Source organism: Mustela putorius, unplaced genomic scaffold, assembly GCF_011764305.1.
Source record: "Mustela putorius furo isolate JIRA1106 unplaced genomic scaffold, ASM1176430v1.1 tig00537227_pilon_pilon_pilon, whole genome shotgun sequence".
Lineage (NCBI taxonomy): Eukaryota > Metazoa > Chordata > Mammalia > Carnivora > Mustelidae > Mustela > Mustela putorius.
In genome coordinates, this window is record NW_025422368.1 from 42,575,369 (window position 1) to 42,597,587 (window position 22,219).

At 36.8% G+C, this 22,219-nt stretch overlaps 1 long non-coding RNA gene across 2 annotated transcripts; it reads left to right on the forward strand.

The window, feature by feature from the left end:
• Positions 1-1,336: 1,336 nt before the first annotated feature.
• On the forward strand, positions 1,337-21,578 carry LOC123389982. Of its 2 annotated transcripts, none has more exons than XR_006604664.1 (4): positions 1,337-1,520; positions 6,010-6,089; positions 10,988-11,097; positions 19,835-21,578. It is a non-coding gene; the product is annotated as an uncharacterized LOC123389982 (long non-coding RNA). The 2 variants fall into 2 exon arrangements; XR_006604665.1 differs by lacking the exon at positions 19,835-21,578 and adding an exon at positions 13,345-13,531.
• Positions 21,579-22,219: the final 641 nt, after the last annotated feature.

Sequence of the window (22,219 nt, forward strand, 5' to 3'; positions counted from 1 at the left end):
TTATTGTGATGCAATCTGAGGGCAGAGCCTTTGGAAAGTAATTAGGTTTGGATGAGGTCATGGAAGTGGAGCCCCCGTGATAGAGCTGGTGCCCTTGTAAAGGGATAAAGAGACCAGAGATCTCTCTCTATGTGAGGACACAATGATCAGTCAACCTTCTGTGTATCAGGAAGGTGGCTCTTACCTGAGAACAAATCTGCCAATGCCTTGATCTTGGACTTCCAAGCCTTCAGAACTGTGAGAAATAAATGTTTATTGTTTAAGCCACACAGTTTGTAGTACTTTTGTTATAGCAGCCTAAATTGACGATAGGAATTATCAACAACAACAACAACAACAACAGAAAATAACAAGTGTTGGTGAGGATATGGAGAAATTGGAACCCTTATGCAACTGTTGGTGGGAATGCAAAATGGTGCGGCTGCTATGGAAAACAACATGGAGATTCCTCACAAAATTAAAAATAGAAATACCATATGATCCAGCCCACCCACTTCTGAGTACATAGCCAAAAGAACTGAAATCAGTATCTTGAAGGAGCATCCGCACTCCCATATTTATTGCAGCATTATTCACAATAGACAAGAGGTGGAAACAACTGACAGATAAATGCATATGGAAAATGTAGTATATATGCATGATGGAATATTAGCCATAAAAAAGAAAGAAATCCCATCATATGCTACTATGGGGATGAATATTGAAGACATTATGCTAAGTAAAATAAGCCAGTCACAGAAGGACAAATATTGCATGATTCTATGTATATGGGTTATGTAAAATAGTCAAACTCATAGAAGCAGAAAGTAGAATGGTGGTTGCCAGAGACTGAGAAGGGGAAACTGGGAGTTGCTATTAAATGGGTATAAAGTTTCAGTCATGCAAAATCAAACAGTTCTAGAGAACTGCTCTTCACCATTCTGTCTACAGTTAAGAATACTATACATTCCACTTAAAAATTTGTTAAGAGGGCAGATGCCATCCTATGTTTTTACCACAATAACAATAATAAAGCCTACTTTAATTTCCAGGCATATCAATATCCCCAGCAAAAAAAGAAACCTATACAGGAAAAAAAGAAAGAAAGAAAGAAAGAAAATAAAAAGAAAAGCTGTGGATTTCCACCATGCCCATGGATGTACCAGACTTTCCAAATAATCTTGCCACCTGGAAGCCCATTTTTGGTCTTTAAAGTATGTAAAGGCTTTGCAAAAGTGCTCATAGGTGAAACAGCACAAAGCATCTACAACCATCTCGGAGAGAGCCTTCTACTTCCAGGAATAAAGTCACACATTCACAGGTGCTTCCTGTTTTTTCAAACACCATGCCCACCTTCTGCACACCAAGCTTGCATTCTGCAAAACGTGAGCCCAACAGGAAGCTGTCTGCAAATTCAGGTAGCTTTTCTGACTCTTAATGAGGTCTTGAATATTCTTTCAGAGAAATGCCAGCAAAAACTGTAGTCATTTGGGGAAGAATAAGTCTGGAAGAAAAATACACAGAGGACTAGCACCAAGAGGGTGAGAATACTTTTCTGTGAAAAATGCTGTCTGCAAGTTACATATTTAAACAAATATATGTGTTTTCTTTATGTTTTGGGCTCCTATGGGTAGAATTAGGTGAACTGATTGCAACTGGGTGGTGGTTGTCATTTCTCTGTTGTGATGTAAGGAGAGGAAGAAGGAAGGTGAAGTAGAGAGTAGTAAGGAGAACTGTATGGCTGGAATGCCCCAGCTAAGCTCAGGGGAAGAATTACTGGAAGAACTTTTCTATTTTTACAAGCTTGTCCTGAGATTTCAGAGCCACCAACTTGAAATGAGCATGTGGAGCATTGATTAAATTGTCATAGTGTTCCCAATAAGCTTTGATTAAACTACGCTGGGTAATGTCTTCTTAAAAATGGTCATAGGTGGGGTGCCTGGATGGCTCAGTGGGTTAAGCCGCTGCCTTCAGCTCAGGTCGTGATCCTGGGGTCCTGGAATGGAGTCCCTCATTAGGCTCTCTGCTTCGGCCGGGAGCCTGCTTCCTCCTCTCTCTCTCTGCCTGACTCTCTGCCTACTAGTGCTCTCTGTCTGTCAAATAAATAAAAAAATCTTTAAAAAAAAAATGGTCACAGGTGGACTTGGAATGAAAATGGCAAGCTCTGTAATCAGTTTTCAAATGGGTTCGGAGAAGAAGTTGTTCAAGGCAATGAATGACAAGTCACATATTATAGGTAATGAATAATCTTGGGTAACAGACTGATTTTTTTGTAATTAAAGTTCAAAACTGGAGAAATTAGTAATTTCTAGTAATATTTGTTTAGCTCCCAATGTAATACATTGGGAAATAAAAAATACATTTTTAACAATTTCTTAAATTTTATTTTTTTCAGTGTTCTAAAATTCTTCCAGTGTACATTTTTATATTTTCTATTGTTTTTTCTGTTTTTGTCCAATCTGTGTTATCAAATTAAGTTAAACTACATAAATGTTTTTGTTTCTTAAACTCTTTGATGCTTTTTTTTTCCACAATGGAATTAAAATCAATAACAACAAAGGAAAGCTTCTTCCAGTTAACAGGCAAAAAGGCTGGATGGGAGAATTTTCCTCTTCTAGGGGTTCAAATAAGTATCTGTAACTTACACCAGGCAGAAGTGGTTCACATACATCCTAAAGAAGATGACATATAGCAGTAAATTAAAGGAACAAAGCTAAGGTTGATTAACTTCCTTTTGCTTGTAATAACAAAGATGGAAACACATTAACATTTTCTTTTTCTTTTTCTTTTTTTTTAAATATTTAATTTATTTATTTGACAGACAGAGATCATAGATAGGCGGAGAGACAGGCATAGAGAGAAGGGGGAAGCAGGCTCCCTGCCAAGCAGAGAGCCTGACGTGGGGCTTGATCCCAGGACCCTGAGATCATGACCCAAGTGAAGGCAGAGGCTTAACCTACTGAGACACCCAGGGACCCACATATGAACATTTTCTCTAACAAAATCTTTCAAATACATATTATTTTGAAAAGTTTATACATCTAAGAGTTTGAAAAACTATGATTTTTTAAACTGTATAATCTGGGGGCACCTGGGTGGCTCAGTGGGTTCAAGCCTCTGCCCTCAGCTCAGGTCGTGATCCCAGCGTCCTGGGATTGAGCCCCACATCGGGCTCTCTGCTCAGCAGGGAGCCTGCTTCCTCCTCTCTCTCTCTGCCTGCCTCTCTGCCTACTTGTAATCTCTGTCTGTCAAGTAAATAAATAAAATCTTTAAAAAAAAAAACACTGTATAATCTGTCCTACACAAGAATTTATTCCTCTTTCAGCTATCTCATGTAGTTTGGTAAAGCATCATGTCACTGTGGGAGAATATCTATTGAGGAGCCCAACAACTAAATGTTATTGATTCAAAGAAGTCCTTGTGCTGAGGAACCTGACTTCCTCTCTGGACATACATATAACATGGTGCAAAAATACCAAATAATGACAAAGGCGGGCAGGGTTCCATCACTCCCGTCTGTCACTTACTAAATGTCTCCGGGTTTCTCATCAGCAAAACAAGAAAATTGGATTAGGTATGCTCTGAAACCTTTTCTGGCTTTAAAATGTATTGATTCTGGGGCGCCTAGGTGGCTCAGTGGGTTAAAGCCTCTGCCTTCAGCTCAGGTCATGATCCCAGGGTCCAGGGATCGAGCCCCGCATCGGGCTCTCTGCTGAGCAGGGAGCCTGCTTCCCCCCTCTCTCTGCCTCTCTGCCTACTTGTGATCTCCATCAAATAAATTAATAAAATCTTAAAAAAAAATAAAATGTATTGATTCTTAGGCTTTGAGAAAGCCTTGAATAAAATATGGCACATGCTAAGTGTCAGATGAGTTGCTGTATTGGTTTTGAAGAGAGATATTACATGGGCTGGAACAACTGAGAAGGACTCCATAGACTGAGCTCATGAGCTGCGTCTGGAAAAGGGGCAAAACCTACAAAGTCACAGAGGAGAGGCAGGAGTTTCCAGGCTCACTCAGCAGATAAGTAGACATTTGAATATGGCTAGATTCAGAGGATGTTCAAATATGGCCAGATGCACATCCGAGTACTATAGATAAAATCCTGTTTCTTGCTGCCTTAACATGCAAGGTTAATAAAAGGTTTAGTAGCTGAGGCAGATGATCTAATAGCCACAGCATCCTCAGAGGAGAGCCACCAAGACTGGTGGAGTTCCGTAAATTTTAATTCCAATATATTTAATATGGTGTTATATTAGTTTCAGGTACACAACACAGTGATTCAGCAGTTCTACACATCTACCAGTGTTCATCACATGTGTGTTCCTTGATTCCCATCACCTAGTTCACCCATCCCTCCCACCCATCTTGCCTTTGGTTACCATTAGTTTATTCTCTGTAGTTAAGTTTCTTGGTTTCTCTATTTTTTCCTTTGCTTAATTGTTTTGTTTCTTAAATTCTACATGTGAATGAAATCATATCGTATTTGTCTTTTTCATACTGACTTACTGTGCTTAGCATTATACTTTCTAGCTCCATCCAAAACAGGTCAGCTACATGAAAAAGGATGAAGCTGGACCGCTTCCTTACACCATACACAAACATAAACTCAAAATGGGTTAAAGACCTAAAAGTGATACCTGAAACCATAAAGACCCTAGAAGAGAGCTCAGGCAGTAAAAACTCTTACATCAGCCATAGCAACATTCTTCAAGATTGGCTAGATTTTAAAACCAGAGATCTCGGGGTGTCTGGGTGGCTCAGTGGGTTAAGCCTCTGCCTTTGGCTCAGGTCATGATCCCAAGGGCCTCAGCACAGCAGGGAGCTGAGCAAATAAATAAATAAACAAATAAAATCTTTAAAAACAAAACAAACAAACAAAAAAACACCAGAGCTATCTTTTAAATGGTGTAGTGTTCCTTAAGGAGATTGAGAAAATATGTCTTCTGGAACAAAAACTATGCAAAATCATAGGCTAACAGGACCACTGGCGCTAGGGAACAAGTCTCTAGAGGCAAAAATGATACTATCCACCAACTAAGAAAGCAACAGCTTCCACTTTCAATTAGGTCTATGTAACTCATGCTCTTTGCTCTCTGACCCCATTTTGTTCCCTCAGTCAGTTAGTTCCTTTATGATCACTCTCGATTCCAGGCCAACTCAAGCTGTATGATCGACTAGCATTAGCTCCCACAACCCCATTTCTTTGTCCATCTTCTATTTAACGATCCCATTACTTGCTCTCCCAATTCTACTCCTGAGCAACTGGGCACCGTTGTAGAATATTGCAACTGTTCCATGCAGTGATGGAGCACTGGGTGTGGTGCACAATAATGAATTTTGGAACACTGAAAAAAAATAAAAGAAAATAAAATTTTTAAAAAAATTGTAGCTTTGCTGAGTGTGGCATATATACACAAACATATATATATATTTTTTTAAAACTTTAATTAGATTGTCATTGTGATTCCACCATTTTTAAAAAATTCCTCCATAATCACCTTCTTAAAAAATTTCCACCACCATTTTCTTTATCCTAACATTCTTACTGTTCTACCTTTTACTTTCTAAAGGTATCTTACATCTGGTATTCTTGAAACTTTTGATGTTCCCTGATACTTTCTCAACTCTCCCTATCATTTCATCTCTAGTTTATGCCATATCTTCACCCAGATACCTACTTGGTCAACATTTAAAACATTTGCTATCATCCAGGCTCTTATCCACATAATATCACTTGATCTTTTCAACAACATTGGGAGGTAAATACTATTATCTCCATTTTACAGATGAATAAGATGGGTGCTCAAGATCACTCAGCCAGCAAAGAACAAAGCTAGGATTTAAATTTCGGCAGTTTCAGCTCAGAGCTTACATTCTTTTCCCTCACCCTGACGGGAAGTGGGGAAGGGTGTGTATGTTTGGGTGGGGGGCAGGATATGAACATTGATATGCCTATATGATGTCATATCCAAGACTAATCTGTCTCTTTTGCCTCTGCCTTCTATCCCGTGCTTACTCGCCTACTCAAGGACTTTGTATTTGCTGCTTAACAGCTCAAAATCTGGTGGCTTAAAACAACAATCATAAAGCATTGCTCACAAGTCTAAAGGTAAGCTGGATGTTTCTGCTCACATGGGCCAGTTTGGCTAGTTGTATCTGTATTCACTCACATGACCAGCTGGAGACCTACCTGGGACTGGATGCTCTAGAATAGCCCTAGTCACATGTCTGGAAATTGGTCTGATGTCAGCTGGGGTGACAAAAGTGGCTAGGCCTTGTGTCACTCGTCATCAAAAACATCCAGGGCCTGTTCACATATTAGTTAGTGCTTGCAGGATCCCCAACCCCGACCACCAAGGGCCAAAAGAGAGTAAGCCTCTATGTACAATCGCTTTACAAGTCTCTGTCTGTATTACATGTGTTAATGTCTCACTAGTCAAGCAAAGTCAGGGTCAGAGTCACCAAAGTCACCAAAGTCTGAGTCACCAAAGGGAGCCACAACACCAAAATCCTGTAGACTCTGATGCATTAATTATATCCTACCCCTTCTCTTTAATCCATCCCTTTCCACCGACTCCCTTATCTTTATCTACCAATATGGTGGAACATACTCTGTTCTAGAAAACTTCCCTTCTATCCCATTATCCCCTGAGGAATTTTGTAGCTGAGTCTACGAGTATTAGGGATTGACTGCATCACTGAAAGTTTTCTGAATTAACTTCCATGGAATTAACTTCCACATAGAAAACAATAATATTGAATGATATTGAAAGGATGAAGTAGTTTAAAACTATGCAATAACCATGATAATTGTAAAGAACTCAGACTTTTATTCAGGGCGGAATACTGTTTAGAAATGTTGACACAGGGTGATAATAAGAAAGCAGACTTTTAGTTGGTTATATATTTTTTTATTTAATTTTATTTTTTTTCAGTGTTCCAAAATTTATTGTTTATGCACCACACCCAGTGCTCCATGCATTATTTGCCCTCCATAATACCAGCCACAAGGCTCACCCAACCTCCCAAACCCCACCCCCCCAAAACCCTCACTTTGTTTCTCAGAGTCTACTGTCTCTCATGGTTTCTCTACAGACAATGCACCCCTCACTACCTAGGCCTGAGAAAGATGCTCCCACTGCTCTGTCCTTGCACACCAGTGCTCCAGAATCTTTCTCCTGAGCCTTAGCAAGGATGCAAGACATCTAACCTTGAAATTTCATCTTCATTTCTACCTCATTATCTTAAAAGATAAGACTAAAGAACACTCAAGCTTTTCTCTGGCTTTCCCTAAGCTCTACTGAAGGGCATATATACTTTTAGCTTTAAAAATTGAACATAATTCGGGGCGCCTGGGTGGCTCAGTGGGTTAAAGCCTCTGCCTTCAGCTCAGGTCATGATACCATGGTCCTGGGATTGAGCCCCATGTCAGGCTCTCTGCCCCGCAGGGAATCTGCTTCCCTCTCTCTCTGCCTGCCTCTCTGCCTACTTGTGATCTCTCTGTCAAATAAATAAATAAAATCTTTAAAAAAAAATTGAACATAACTGCCCAGTAATTTCCCAGCACTGTGTGAGAGTTTCTATTGCTCCACATCATTGCCCATGATCATTATTTTAATCCTTTTTCAACTTAAGAGGCATAAAATAGTATATATTTTAATTTGCTCTTCCATGCTATAAAAGCCTTGTATGTTTCATTGTACAGAATACTGAAGTGAAGTTTTCCTTTTCTTTCTCTTGCTACATCCCCTAATCTAATTTCTTTTAGGACTAATCAAATTCCTTTTAGTTTGTGATCTTTTAGCTGACAAGTTAGTCACCAGTTTCTTCTGGGTAAATATATCTCAAAGCAGGTATTTACTTCACACAGTAACAGAAAAGGTAAATTGTTTGCATAGTAGAGGTGATATGGTTGTGCCAGTTCTAAGGTTATGAAAATGTCTCTTGATTTTGTCTCCAATTTTCCTTCTCTTAAGTCCTCCCGCCAGTTGATAACCACTGTCAGCAGCCAAAGCACTGAGTGTAAGGTTGTATTTGTGATATTTGCAGGTTGGCTTAAGAAAATGAAGTTGCTATAAGTCTGAAAAAGATGTGTTCCTGTCACTTTCCTACCCCTGCTGAGGGATTTCAGACATGAACAGATTTCCACTGGACTAGAATCATTAAAAAAAAAAAAAAAGAAAAAACACCTCAGATAAGCATCTGAGTTCTGGGGCCTTTTACAAAAAAAAGAACTTCCTTTTCTTTCTGTTTTAATTCCAGTATTTTGTTAGGAAGATTATTCCTTTAGAATAATTTATGCAGCTCATGATTAACTTTCCTCTCTTATTCAGACAGCATACAAGCTGGTGTTCAATTCAGTGAAAGCATCAACATATCCAGCAATGTCAGATCATTAAATAGAACATTATACAGTTATCAATAGACATTATAAACCTTTTTTAAAAGGTTACTGAAGAATCTTAAGTGATCTAAAAAATGTCCATGATATAAGGTTGAGTTATTGGAAATATATATATGTAATACACATTACACACACACACACACACACACATTTTTCACATACCAAAATATTAAAAGTGGGTATCTCTGAGTGAAGAGATTATAAATTAGTAAACACTTAAAAACACATTTCTGATTTCCAATAGTTCTACCAAAAACATGTTATTTTTATAATCCAAAATGATTAGAACAAAAGTTATTAATAAAAAAAAGTAACATGGCTTGAAGTCCGGAATTATGATGCCACCACACTGTTGGTGGGAATGCAAGCTGGTGCAACCACTCTGGACAACAGCATGGAGGTTCCTCAAAATGTTGAAAATAGAACTACCCTATGACCCAGCAATTGCACTACTGGGTATTTACCCTAAAGATACAAACGTAGTGATCCGAAGGGGCACATGCACCCAAATGTTTATAGCAGCAATGTCCACAATAGCCAAACTATAGAAAGAACCTAGATGTCCATCAACAGATGAATGGATAAAGAAGATGTGGTATATATATACAATGGAATACTATGCAGCCATCAAAAGAAATGAAATCTTGCCATTTGCAACGACGTGGATGGAACTAGAGGGTATCGTGCTTAGCGAAATAAGTCAAGCAGAGAAAGACAACTATCATATGATCTCCCTGATATGAGGAAGTGGAGATGCAACAGGGGGGTTAAGGGGGTAGGAGAAGAATAAATGAAACAAGATGGGATTGGGAGAGAGACAAACCATAAGTGACTCTTAATCTCACAAAACAAACTAAGGGTTGCTGGGGGGAGGGGGGTTGGGGGAAGGGGGGTTGGGTTATGGACATTGGGGAGGATATGTGCTATGGTGAGTGCTGTGAAGTGTGTAAACCTGGTGATTCACATACCTGTACCCCGGGGGATAAAAATATATTATATTATATGTTTATAAAAAATAAAAAATTAAAAAGAAAAAAAAAGTAACATGGCAAAAGTTCTGAGAAGACTTAGTCTTATATGGTAGAAGCTTTGATGTAATACTATATACACTTATTTTCCCTTTTGCTTTCTTGAATTTGACACTGGTTTAAGAGAATAATGGAATTGTAACTCACTAGATCTATTCTGCAAATATGCATTCAGTAAATTCAGACATGTACAGGCCAAGTTTGGTAGCCTGCTGGGATCTATTTGCATGAAGGAAAGAGGGTCTTGGTAGTGAAAAGTTATTATTTTCTGGATGGTTGATACCACTATGCCCTCCCAAAACCCCATCCACTATGGCATGGGAGAATATTTTAAACTCCCAAGCACTGGGTGGCATTCCAGTTGAGGTAAACAGGCATTATCACAGGAGACTTGGAGTACACAAGCTTAGTTGAGGATATCCTTGGGGTAAACAAGAATTCATTAGAACTTCATAGAATAATAACAAACTTCCTACTCCTTCAGAAAATAATTGTGAGAGGAATCAGGAGAGGAAGCTATAAAAGAGAATGAGTTAAATTAATGCTTTATTAATCAGTGTTGGTACAAAGCAAATAGGACACAGGGCACTCAGTTTCAATAATATTCATCAAAGCATTATTACATTCATGTAGAAGACTGACAGGGAAGAGAGACAGTCAACGGATGATGTCATGAGGGTCTTCCCCACTTCTTCAGTTCCTATTACATCTATTATAATAATAATCTTAAATTCAACTCTTAGATAAAAAAAATTAGATTTTTGAAAATATGCTATTTTATCCTCATTTGTTAAAATCCCTATATATATTTTCCTAAGACTTGGGGTGAATTTCAGTAAACTTTTCAAAGCAACTGAGCATGTGCTTATGAAATGGTCATACAATGTGTCCAGCACTATATAACATTATAGAAGCTAAAGAGCTAAGACACTCTCTTTAAATAAAGATCTTAGGATCCTATTGAGGAGATAATAATAAACATACATGTAGCACACAAACAACATTACATATTATAGGAGGCATAGTAAGGTGAAGTGTAGATAAAGAAAGTGGTCTAATGCAATTTTAGAATATAAACTCTCGATTTGGCTCCCCTGAAAATCTAATCTCAGTTCCTATTATTATTATTGGGCAAGTTACTTAAGCTCTGCATGCCTCAGCTTCTTCGTCTATGAGAATACGGTGAAAAACTAAATCTGCTGAAGTTATCTATATGCCACATGTTTAGAAGAGTGTTTAATACATAGGTGGAGCTCAATAAAAACTAGTGCTTATCCCTGCCATAGGTAAAAAAAATAGTTCAGAGCATATCTGATACTTGTAAAATATCAACTGCCAGAGTTGGACCAGACTTTTGACAAAAAGTGATGCCTTTTAGAAATGGCACGACCAGATTTCAAAGAACATTTTCAGGTTTGCATTTTATAAAAAGCCAAGGATTATTCATCCCAATGACAGCTACAAATCATTCCCAGACGGAAAAGAAAGCGGAAAGCGTATGTCAGTTGATTATTAACTTTTAAAAAAAAAATCTTAGATCACAGATTTGAGATTTCTCTTGAAACTTTGAAAAAGTCCACAGCTCACGATGATGACAATCCTGAGGATACAGGAAAATCATTTCCCATGCAAGAAGAAGAAACTATCTGAAGAAGAGATAAGAGTGTGCCATGACATCAAAAAAGGTAAGAAAATAATATTTATTCAGTCAGTCATTCAGTCAACAAACATATTAAGAGGCTACTACATAAGACATAGCACTGGGATCTAGAATCTAAAATTAAAATAGTTCATACCCTCAAGAGTTTGTGGGTATGAACTAATAAGTGATAAAATGCAAGGTGATAAAGGTTAGAGCAACTCCCTACAGAAAGCACACAAGGGGGTATAAAAGACAGGATCAGGAAAGGCCTTCTGGAGAAGAGGTTTTCTGGATGGGATGCAGAAGGATGAAGTACTACAGGTACTTTACTAGGGCTAGAGCAGCAGTGTGGTAAAGCATGGCATGGACCTGAGCCTAGAGACTGAGGAACAGGCCATATGAAGTTCTACCTTTACTCTGAGACCAAAGTGAATCCACTGAAAGATGAAAGGAAGGAGAATGATATTTAACTATTTTCATTTTTGTAAGATCACATTGGTTGTACACTGAAAGCAAATTGGAAAGTGGAACAGAACTGAGTTTTATAAATTTTGTAGCCAAAAATCTTGTATCATTTTCTATCAATATGGAGTCCATTAATTGCAATGAAACTCCCTTTCCCTTAAACCTGTGTGGCTTGCTGATCCAGCCAAGTGCTATTATTCAACCATCATCAGTCCTCCCCATACTTCCACTCAGTTCCCTATCATCAATAATATGGCTGCTACAGTAGATGAAGAAAAGGAGGATGAGGTATGAACTTGCTTTTTCTCTTTTTCAAATAGAAACTGACACTTGGGGAGCCCGTATCTTGAGGAGAGAGTACTATGCATTGGTTAATTGCACAGGATCTTGATTAAAGGGCCAATTTTGACCACTGCTCTCTAAGTGAACTTGGGCAAATTTGTCAACATCTCTGGTCTCAGTTTCCTTATTATGAGATATGACTAAAATCATGTCTGATGTGAGGAAAACACCCCTGAAAGCTACAGGAAGAGAGCTGGACAAATGGAAAGACACTCCATTTTTGTTTTTTAAGAGAAAAAATTGTACAAGCTGGGGGAGAAGCAGAGGGAAAGGGAAAGAATCTTAAACAGGCTCCAGGCTCAGCTCAGAGCCCAACAGGGGGCCCAATCTCGTGACCCTGAGTCCTGACCTTAGCCAAAACCAGAAGTCAGAGGCTTTAACCAACTCAGCCACCCAGGAAACCCAACATTCCCAGTTTTTGGATAGCATGACTCAGTATCATAAACTGTCCATTCTTCCTAAGTTAATGTAAAATTTAACACAATCCCAAGAAAGACACAAATAAGCTTTCTTATGGAAGTAGACAAGTTGATATTAAAAATCATATGGAAAGACATGGCATGATGAAAAAATAAATAAAATAAAGTCAAAGACTACAAATTTTTATAAAGTGTTCACAACATAACCTAACTATAGATAGAATACTATTATTGCTAATATACAAAGAACTTAATAACTGAGGGGGAAAATTTTTTTGAAAACTCATTAAAATGGAGAAAAGGCAAAAGAAGGCCATCTATAACCAACTTATAAAAATGACCTCTGAGGGGTGCCTGAGTGGCTCAGTGGGTTAAAGCGTCTGCCTTCAGCTCAGGTCGTGATCCCAGAGTCCTGGGATTGAGCCCCACATCGGGCTCTCTGCTCAGGAGAGAGCCTGCTTCCCGCCCCCCCCCCACCCCCCGCCGGCCTCTCTGCCTACTTTTGATCTCTGTCAAATAAATTTTTTTTTAATCCTTAAAAAAATGACTCTGAATATAGGAAAAGGTATTTAATCTCACTCATAATTAGAGAAATACAAACTAAAACTATACTGGTATATAATTATCAGATTGGCAACAATTTAAAAATATGACAACACATTCTGTAGAGAAACAAGCACTCTCATACATTACTGGCAGAAATGCAAACTAGTACAAGTTTTTGGGAGGGAAACTGACAATACCTAAGAAGCTACATCTACATTTACATTTTGACTCAGCAAGCCCACTTTTTAATTTAATTCCAGTATAGTTAACATACAATGTTATATTTGTTGCAAGTGTACAATATAGCGATTCAGCAATTCTACACATTACTCACTCAGTGCTCATCATGGTAAGTATCCCTTAATCTTCTCCCATCCCCCGACCCTCCTCTCCTTTGTTGGCCATCAGTTTCTTCTCTATAGTTAAGAGTCTATTTTTGGTTTGTCTATTTTTTTCTTTGTTTCTTAAATTCCACATATGAATGAAATCATATGCTCTTTGTCTTTCTCTTATTTCAGCATTATACTCCCTAGATCCATACACGTTGTTGCAAATGGAGGATTTCATTCATTTTTATGGCTGAGTAATATTCCACTATATGTATGTATTCCACACCTTCCTTATCCATTCATTTGTTGGTAGACACTTGGGCTGCCTCACAATTTGGCTATAATAAACATAGAATATTATAGTGCTATAATAAATATAGGGCTGCATATACCTTTTTGATTAGTGTTTTTGTATTCTTTGGGTAAATACTCAGTAGTGGAATTACCAGATCATACAGTAGTTCTTCTCTTAATTTTCTGAGGAAACTCCATACTCTTTTTCATAGTGGCTGCACCCGTTTTCATTCCCACCAACAGTGCACGAGGGTTCCTTTTTCTCCACATTTCTGCCACTTATTGTTTCTTATGTTTTTTTTTTTTTATTTTAGCCATTCTGACAGGTATGAGGTGATGCCTTATTGTGGTTCTGATTTGTATCTCCCTGATGAGTGATGCCAAGCATCTCTTCGTGTGTCTGTCATCTGCACTGTATTCTTTGAAGAAATGTCTGTTAATGTCTTCTTTTCATTTTTTCATTGGTTTGTTTTTTCAATGTTGACTTTTATAAGTTCTTTATATATTTTGAATAGTAATCCTTTATTGGATGTGTCGTTTACAAATAACTTCTCCCATTTAGTAGGCTCTTCTAGTTTTGTTGATTGTTTCCTTTGCTGTGTAGAGGCTTTTTGGGGTAGTCCCAATAGTTTATTTTTGCTTTTGTTTCCCTTGCCTCAGGAGACATATCTAGAAAAATGCTCCTGTGGCTAAAGTCAGAGAAATTACTGCCAGTCCTTTCCTCTAGGATTTTTATGGTTTCAGGTCTCACATATAGTTCATTTTTGAGGGTTTTTTTTTTTTTTCATTTTTTTTCATATGGTATAAGAAAGTGGTTCAGTTTCATTCTCTGCATGTAGCTGTCCAATTTTCCCAACACCATTTGTTGAAGAAAGAGATTGTCTTCTTCCATTGCATTTTCTTGCCTCCTTTGTTGAAGATAAATTGACCATATAATGATGGATTTACTTCTGGGCTCTCTATTCTGTTCCACTGATCTATGTGTCCTATTTTTGTGCCAGTACCTTACTGTTTTGATTACTACAGCTTTGTAGCATATTTTGAAATCTGGGATTGTGATACCTCCAGTTTAGTTTTTCTTTTTCAAAATTGCTTTAGCTATTTGCAGTCCTTTGTGGTTGCATATAAATTTTAGGACTATTTGTTCTAGTTCTTTGAAAAATACTGTTGGCATTTTGATAAGGATTGCATTAAATCTGTAGATTGCTTTGGATATTATGGGCACTTTAATAATATTTCTTCTTCTAATCCATGAGCAAAAAATGTCTTTCCACTTCTTTGTGTCTTTTTCAATTTCTTTCATCAATGTTTTATAGTTTCCAGAGTACATATCTTTTACCTCCTTGGTTAAGTTTATTCTTAGGTATTTTATTATTTTTAGTGCAATTGTAAATGGACTTGTTTTAATTTCTCTTTCTGTAGCTTCATTATTTGTGTACAGAAATACAGATTTCTGTATATTGATTTTACATCCTGACTTTACTGAATTCATTCATTAGTTCTAGAAGTTTTTTGGTAGAGTTTTCAGAGTTTTCTATACATAGTATCATGGCATCTGCAAATAGTCAAAGTTTTAATTTTTCCTTACCAATTTGGATGCCTTTTATTTCTTTTTGTGTCTGATTGCTGTGTCTAGGACTTCTGATACTGTACTGAAGAAAGGTGGTGAATGGATAACCTTGTCTTGTTCTAGACCTTAGGGGGAAAGCTTAGTTTTTCAGCATTACAATGTTCACTGTGGATTTTTCATATATGGCCTTGTTATACTGAAGTACATTCCCTTTAAAACTATTGTGTTGAGGATATTTATCACAGATAGATGTTGCACTTTGTCAAATGCTTTTTCAGCATCTATTGAGATGATCATAAGGTTTTTATCCTTTCTCCTGTTGATGTGATGTATCATGTTCATTGATCTGCAACTACTGAACTACTCTTGCATTGTAGGAATAAATCCCACTTCATCATGGTGAATGACTTTTTTTTTTTAATGTATTGTTGGACTCAGTTTGCTACTATTTTGTTGAGGATATCCACATCTATGTAAATCAGAGTTATTGGTCCATAGTTCTCTTTTTTGGTAGTGTGTTTATCTGGTTTTAGTATCAGGTTAATGCTGTCCTTATGAAATGACTTTGGAAGCTTTCTTTCCTCTTATATTTTTTTGGAATAGTTTGAGAATAAGCACTAACTATTCTTTACATGTTTGGTAGAATTTACCTGTGAAGCCATCTGTTACTGGATTTTTAAGTTGTGGGAAGGTTCTAATTTAATTTCATTGCTGGTAATTAGTTTGTTCAAATTTTCTATTTCTTCCTGATTCAGGTTTGGGAGGTTACAAGTTTCTAGGAACATATCCAATTTATTGGCATATAATTTTTCATAGTACTCTCTTATAATCTCTTTGTATTTCTGTGGTGTCGGTTATTATTTCTCCTCTTTCATTTCTGATTTTGAGTCTCTCTCTCTCCTTCTCTCGAATCTGGTTAAAAGTTTATCAATTTTGTTGATCTTCTCAAAGAACCTGGTTTCACTGATCTATTTTTGTTTATTTATTTTATTTATTTTTAGTTTCTATACTATTTATTTATATTCCATTATTATTTCCTTCCTTCTGCTCACTTTGGGTTTTGTTTGTTCTTTTCCTAGCTCCTTTAGGTGTAAGGGTAGATTATTTGAGATTTTTTTTCTTTTTCTTCTTGAAGTAGGCCTATATTATTATAAACTTCCCTCTTAGAACAGCTTTTGCTGCATCCCTAAGATTTTAGGTCATTGTGTTTTTATTTTTGTCTTCATTTTTTTTTTTAATTTCCTCTTCAATTTCTTGTTTGACCTTTTATTGTTCAGTAGCATGTTATTTAACCTCCATGTATTTGTGTTCTTTCCAGATTTTTTCTTGTGGTTGATTTCCAGTTTCATACTATTGTGACTGAAAAAGATGCATGATAAGACTTCAATCTTTTCGAACTTCTTAGGAATTGTGTTGTGGCCTATTATGTGATCTATTTTGGAGAATGTTCCATGTGCACTTGAAGAGAATGTGTATTCTACTGTTTTAGGATGGGATGTTCTAAATGTAACTGTTAGAGCCATCTGGCCCAATGTGCCATTGAAAGCCACTGTTTCTTTGTTGATTTTTCTGTTAGGATGATTTCTCTATTGATGTAAGGGAGTTTTAAAGTACCCTACTATTATTGTATTAGTATCAAATACTTTTTTTGTTTGTTTGTTTTTAGATTTTATTTATTTGACAGAGAGAGACGCAGTGAGAGAGGGAACACAAGCAGGCGAGTAAGAGAAGGAGAACCAGGCTTCCCACCAATGTGGGGCTCAATCCCAGGATCCTGGGATCATGACCTGAGCCGAAGATAGACGCTTAACTACTGAGCCACCCAGGTTCCCAGTATCAAATACTTTATGCTCATTATTAACTGCTTTATGTATTTCGGTGTTCCCATGATGGGCACCTACATATTTACAATTGCTATACCTTTTTGTTGGATTTTTCCCTTTATGATTATATAGTGTCCTTCTTTGTCTCTTGTTACAGTCTTTGGAGTCTATTTTTTTTAATTGACATATAATGTACTATTGGTTTCAGAGGTACAAGTCTGTGTCCCATCAGTTTTATATAATACCCAGTGCTCAATATATCACATGCCCTCCTTAATGTCCATCACCCATTACCCCATCCCTCCACTCCCCTTGACCCTGAGCAACCCTCAGTTTGTTTCCTGTGGTTAAGAGTCTCTTCTAGTGTGTCTCCCTCTTTGGTTTCATCTTGTTTTATTTTTTCCTCTCTTCCTCTGTGATCCTCTGTTTTGTTTACTTTAGAGTCTATTTTGCCCAACATATGTATTGCTATCCTGGTTTTCTTTTAATTTCCATTTGCATAATAAATGCTTTTTAATCCCCTCACTTTCAATCTACATGCATCTTTAGATCTGAAAGGTTTCGCTTGTAGGCAGCATACAGACAGGTCTTGCTTTTTTATCCACAGCAAGTCCACTTTTAAGAATTTATCCAGAAGATACCCCTCCAATACAAAAATACATTTGCATGAGTTATTAATCATAGCATTGTTCATTGTTGCAAAATATTGGAAACAATGTAAATGTCTAAATATAGGAGAGTGGTTAAATAAGTTACATACATCTACACAGCTGTAAGAAGGAAAAACTACAAGAGGATTTCTATGAACTAAAATGGACAGTTTTCCAGGATACATTAAGTAGAAATAAGTACAAAGGAGTACTATTTATGTGCCACCTTTTATAAAAGAGAGAGAAATAAGATATACATGTATCTACTCTTTTCCACCCCCCCCCCAAAAAAAGATAACCTGAAACTAAAGATTACTTACTTACAGAAATAAGGGGGAGGGGCATGAGGTACAAGGGATGATGGGGACAGGGGAAAAAACAGTTCCCTGAGGATAACTCTTTGTACAGTTCTGATTCTTAGAAACCATGATAATATTTCATATACCAAAAATACAAATAAGGGACTCAAATCAAGCAGAATGATAGGAGAACCCAAAATTCATATAAATAATAACAAATGATCCTAACTCTATTACAAATTACACTACTGTGAAGGGGATGGGGAAGAAAAGAGTAAACCTAAAGAAGTTTGAAAACAGTATTTTGACTATGTGCTCTTAAGAATAAGACAAAAGGAACTGTACACAACCATTGTATATGAGTTGGTAACTTCCACCACTTCTCTAAAGGGGCATGAGTTAGTAATTCTGAAAAGAGTTCTGAAAAGTTGTATTTCTTAGGACTGTGCAAACAAGTAAATAAACTTTGAGTAATGAGAAACAGATTTCTTACCTTCAGGGAAAGGAGTTACAAATAAGAAAAAGCATAACCGTAACCATTTTAATTTTTAGGGTTATTCTTAGAAAAATTACCCCAGGTTCAGAGCAGGGAAAGTACAAAATTAGTCTGGAACATCCTGTGGTTGAAAAAGAAGTGCTCAAAAAAATAATGGGCAATGTCGAAAGGACACAGACATCAACTTGACGCTCTCAATGGTTAAATGTGGGCCAATATAAAAACAAAATAAATGATGGAAATGGATTAGAACATAAAGAATATATTGAGAAATATATATATGAGAAAAAAAGAAAACTTCTTTACAGAATTTTAATTAATAAATGTCAAAAAATTATGGAAATAAAAAATTCATTTGGCAATTAGTGGGTTACTACAGGATAAGATATAGAGTATTTACATAGTTTTAAAGTATTTCTTTATAAGATACTAATTAAGTACAAAGGGAAAAATGGTTACTTTATAGTAGAGAAATCCATTAGACACTACCTTAACCAAGTGATCAAAATTAACATCACCAGGAATAAGCTACATCAACATCACAGACTCTAAACACAATAAACTGAGAAAATTACAATGTCACTTCTGTGGTATTTATATGTATAGTATGAATTTAATCATTATTGATTTAACCATTATCTAGATCCTGGCCCATAAAATGGGCATTTATGGGATAATTGGCAAAAGCTGAATAATGTCTGTAGATTAGTTAATAGTATAATATCAATGTTAATTTTCTGATTTTGAAAAATATACTGTATTTAAGTAAAATGTTAATACTTGGATTAATACAAGCTAATAAAAGGTATATGGAAATTTTATACTATATTTTGTACCACTGTTGCAAATTCTTATTAATCTGAAACTACTTCAAAATAAAAATTTAAAAATACTAAAAAGAAAAAAATTCTGCCATCTATGGTTATATAAAATTTTGTTTTTAAAGATACAACCTGACACCCTCTCAGAAAAGAAAAAGATATTTTCTTCTCAAAATAAAGAGATTCAAAACATTTTGCTTTGTGAAAACTAAAAAATATACATGGAAAGGTGTATATATATATATTTTTTTCTTTTAAGATTTTATTTATTTGAGAGAAAGAAAGAGTGCATAAGCTGGGGGAAGGAGAGGCAGACTCATCGCTGAGCAGGGAGCCTGATGCAGGGTTCCATCCCATGACCTGAGCTGAAGGCAGACCCTTAACCCTGAGCCACCCAGGTGTGCCTGGAAGGATTGGTTTTAATATAAATTCTCCCCAAGATTAGTAGGTTCCCTGACTCATTATTTTAATTTTCCAACTACTGTTCATATTTTCAGAGGATATGATCAAAGTAATGATATAATATTTCTATGAATAAACTCCTAGTGATTGTACCCCAATGGTCATTGTCTTGCAGTCTAATTTTATGTATATATTGCTTTAGGTAACAGATGTCAGAGTTCCTTTTCTGCCTAAGCTATCAGCTGTAATGTAGCAGTAAAGAAGAGCTGACCCACATGAAACAAGTACTCAAGTGCAATTTTGAAGTTTTCTTCTCTATTTCAGAAAAAAAGGTAGAGAAATGGAGAACAGGATAAAGGCCTAGAATCCCCTGCTCCAGAAAGGTAAGGGCAATTGTGCCAACTATAATACCCTTCACTAGTCTGCTTACTTAACCTTCTTAGTCTCCTGTTATGCTGAAGCGTGCTTTAGTTCTCAAAATATATTTATTTACAACAAGCAGCTAATTAGGATGAATGCTTTTAAAATTTCATTTTAATGAAACATTTTGCTTTGGAGAACTCAAATGAAACCACAGCAAGTCCTCTGATTTTACCACCAGAGGGCATGTGACATTAAGAAATAGGGCAAACAAAGGCTACTTGCTTCTGAGATTCTCTGATTTTATGGTTTGAAATCTGTAGCTAGCCACTTCCAGAAATAAACTCATTTGGAAGACAAATAAGGTATGTGCAGATGAAGATAGGAAGAGGTTAGGAGGGAAAACTCACTTTTTTTATAAGAATGTAGTTCGCAACCTTGTTCTCAAAAGTACTCACCTACATTCATTAATTAATTACATTATTGATTTAGGTTAAAATAAACACTCCATTCAACACTGAAGAAGGTTGGCAGTAATGACTTGTGATGTTTCCTCTCCTGGTGATGTTTAAGAAAAATATTGGCTGGCTAATGCAATCGAATCTAGAAAATGAGGGATGAGCTAGTCCAAAATCAATGAGTCCAAGGTCTTTGAGTTCAATTAGTGTATGGATCAGTGAACATCTCTGTAAATCGGGTCCACCCCCTCCCTGTGACCAGCAGGTGCATATCGTGGGTCACAGAGAGAATGCAGAGAGCACCAGGCCAGCATGAGCACGAGCACCAGGCCAGCCCCATGCTAGAGAACTGAAACAAAATGAATGCTCATTCCACTGATGTTGGGTTGATGAGATCTCCTTACAAATATATGGCATTTTGATCTTGAAGTTAGAAATTACTTGGAATAAAAAATATTAAATTTTGCTGTTCCTCTTATAATCATTCCCCCATCTCCCCTTCTCTTATTTCTATTGCCTTTCCCACGTAAGTCCCAATCCCCCCTCTTTTTATTCTTTGATTGGCAAATACATGGAAGAGGTGATGAATTATTGATTTTAATGGTTTAAAACTTATTTCAAGTCTGCCGATAGTTGTGCTGAAACAGTCTGAAGGGGAAGGTGATCTTGGGCTTGGACTTGAATCCAATTGGTCTCTGCATGAAATGGCACCTCACTCAGTCATTATACTGAAGTCATTTCCTCCACATTGCATAAAAATCCTGTGTTCATTCCATAGGTGAAAAATTTTGAGGGAAACTGTGCATGTTAGTGGGTATCAGTAGGATATTTCTGTGGCAAAACAGTCCATGTTAGTTTGAGGACGGCCATGACTAATACTGCATTTGTACAGCTGGAAATACCACTGCACCACATTTTTCTCCCATGATGTTTCCAAATCTCTCTAAACAGATAAAACCAAACTAGAGAGCTAATTTTCTTGACAGTTTAGCCAAAAACTGTATATTTGTATAAAGGCTAAGGGTCAGGAAGAATGGCTATGCATTATTTGGAATGTTTTATATTATGTAACATGTTTGCAATGTTTCTTTTTTACTTTTTCAGAACAGTCCCAGAAATAATTACATAAATGTTCTGCATTACCTAAAATTTACTAAAGTCTATTTTTTGCTAATATATCTCATTATTCATTCCTACTTTATCACCTTCAGCTTTTTAATCAGTCTTTTATTATAAGATTTAGTGTTCCTCTTTAGATGTGGGTGCTGCTGAGCCCTAGCTCTAACTGACAGAAGATAATCATCTATTAAATCTGCCAATTCTGACTGTTGTACTGCTGTGATACCTTCAAGAACCAAATTCTTCTTTAATGAAGTTGAGTGGGTTTCAAAAGCAAACCTGCCTTCATCACATTTTGGGCCACCCAGGGCCTGCTCAGTGTGAAGCCCGTGGAAATTGATCCTCTTCTTTTGCTTTGAGCATCTGACTAACCTCTGTGAGTCCATATTGGAAATGACAGAGAGAAAGATACCATACCATGTGCTTAACAGAGTTCACTTTCCCATCCCCAATCACTCATTTATATGCCCATATACCCCTTGGTAACCCCACATCACATTCTTCCCTTTCTGAACTCAGGTCAAATGGATTTCTTCCTTTCTCAAATGTGAATGCCTCCTTTGCTTCAATGCTTACAGAATTATACAGTTTTGGGGAGTATCCAAGGCTAAGTTGGTTTATATGTAGCAACTATTTTTAGGGCAGCCAGATTTTTCTGACATCCAAGAATAGAATGTTAGGATATACTGGAAATAACCTCACCCTAAGCATTCAGATTGAGATTGAGGTTACAACTTCACACCTGGGTAGGCGTCAATATGTTCCTCAGGTA